Source organism: Mustela nivalis (assembly GCF_964662115.1).
Source record: "Mustela nivalis genome assembly, chromosome: 8".
Taxonomy (NCBI): Eukaryota; Metazoa; Chordata; class Mammalia; order Carnivora; family Mustelidae; genus Mustela; species Mustela nivalis.
In genome coordinates this window covers 34,422,526-34,425,076 of record NC_139027.1, presented here as the reverse complement: position 1 = coordinate 34,425,076, position 2,551 = coordinate 34,422,526, and positions in this window count along the sequence as shown.

Below are 2,551 nucleotides of genomic sequence, written 5' to 3'. Positions count from 1 at the left end.
GGTAGTCTAGACATCCATATCATCTGCCGTTTGTGGACCAATACCTCTCCATCAGTCCATCCGTATGGCTGCACAGGAAGTGGGGTCCCTTTATGACCACTCGACAAAGGAGGGAAAAAAGCAAAATTTAATTGGCAGATAGGTCAGAATGGTATGTGGGTACAAGCAGAAAATGAACTGTGGCTGTACTGTAGCCCCACCTTGAGGTGATCTTGAAAGACATCAGCCAGGGAAATTCTCCCAGTGGATAAATTCTCTCAGTGGTTAAACCTGGCCATTCACTTTGTGTGGAAAGACATGTAATAACCATAGTTAGAATATATATGGACTGGCAGTTGACTTGGCTGGTTGACGGACCTGGCAGGAGAAAGAAAGATGAAGGATGAAAAGGTCTGAGAGAGAGGTACGTATGTAGATGGACTATGTGAGTGGGACCGAAGTGCGCAGATGCCCATCCAAGAGTATCTACCATGGAGGAGGCACTAAACAACCAAGTAGAGAGAATGACTCAATTAATGTCAGATGCTATCAGCCACCTCAGTACCAGCACAATGGGCATGTGAATGGAGTAGCCACGTAGCAGGGATGGGAGTAATACATGGACCCAAGAGCATGGGCTCCTACTCACAAAGGCTGATTCCACTGCTAAATGCCCAGCCTTGCAGCAGTGAATCCAATGCTGAGCCTCCCAATGGCAGTATACCTCAAGGAAAGCAACCAGGTGCTTGACAACTTTGGGTACTTTCCATCCTAGGAATGGCATCAATTTATGTTGACTGGAATTACTACATTCTGGGTGTCGTTTGCCTCTTTTGCCCGCAGGACCTCAGCCAGCACTAGTATCTTCAGTGTTGATTGTCTGACCCATTGACATAGGATCCCTCGTCAAAATGCATCAGAGCAAAGGACCCATTGCACTGTTTGGAGGCAGGACAATGGCACGTGACCATGGGATCCACTGGCCTTATCACATTCTGTACCATCTGGATGCCAGCATGAACAGAGAAGGAACAGCCTGTGAAGACACAGCTGAGGTTCCAGCATAGAGATGGTACCAACTAAGGATGGGCTACCACCTACCACAGCACAGTGTACGGTCTGTCAACTGTCAGTGTGCTGCTATGTCCCAATAAGAAGGTCTAGGGGCACCTGGGTGGCTCAGTCATTAAGCGTCTGCCTTTGGCCTTGGATCCCAGGGTCCTGGGATCAAGACCCGCATTGAGCTCCCTGCTCCGCGAGAGGCCTGCTTCTCCCTGTCCCACTCCCCCTGCTTGTGTTCCCTCTCTCGCTGTCACATGAATAAAATCTTTTAAAAAAGAAGAAGAAGAAGATGAAGAAGAAGAAGAATAGAGATAGGTCCTTGGCGCAAGGGGTGGAAATAGGAGTGACTTCACTTAGCATTAAGCCCAGTGATCCCGTTGGGTATTTCTGTCACTGCAACTCTGCACTCCAAGGGCTTTGAGGTCCTATTTCCCAAAGATGAAGTCTTTTCATCAGGGGCTACAGCAAAAATCCCATTGCACTTTAATTTACAAGTGCCACGTGGCACTTTGAGCTCTTCATGCCAAGGGAGCAGCAGGCAAGAAGCAGGAGTCACCACCCTGGCAGCAGTAACTGACCCTGATTATCAGGAAGAGTCAGGGCTGCAGTTATACAACCAGGAGCAAAGAGGAAGATGTTTTCAACCCTGATGCAGTCCAGCTGGCTGTCTCATTGTTATACCCTGGCTCAGTTTCGAAAGTAAATGGAGAAGTGCAGCAGCCAAGGCTTGAAAAGGACGTGGTGACCAGGCACTCAGCAGAGGGGCTTCTTGAGGGGAGAAGCACCTAAAATGGGTGGTAGAGGAGGAAGAAGGTAACAATTGGGGGCTCAAGACCAGCTGTAGTGGTGGGAAATGTGGCTCATCCCATTAACCATCAGCCTCCCTCAAAAAAGTCAAGCTGCTCCCAAAGCCTATACAAAGAGGTGGGTCTGAGTAGTAGGCATAAGGAATATTGGACACCATGATATGCCATCAGGTCCACCTTCGGGACTGAAGGGCTTCTTGCCCCTACCTACTTTGAGTAGCTGGAAGACAGCACTCAGTTACCAGCCCACTTCAGGAACTGCCCTCGGGTGACACATTTCCTCAACCAAGGTAACACTGTCCTCTGTAGGTACAGAATGCATCCAATGACTGACCGAAGCTAGTGTGTAAAGGCTTGGTCCTCCCACCCCAATTCAGGACAACTCAAAAGGCCAAACCAGCTTCAGAACTGGGGAGTTAGCTCAGGCATTTACACCACACCTTCCTCCTCTGACCAAGATTACTTCCTTCCCTTCCTCCATATGTGTTGAACCCGAGATCACCTCTAATACCACATGCTAATCTTCATCTCAGTCTGCTGCCCAGGGGACCCAACCTGAAAGAGCCTCTGTCATCAAGCTCAGTAGAGTGTGTCTGTCCAGAGAGCTGGTACTGGAAGTCAGGTCATGGGCTCTCTGCCTGGGAAGTGCTATGGGCACTGCATACTCCCCTCCAGCTGTCTTTCTCTGGTATCCTTAGCAGATG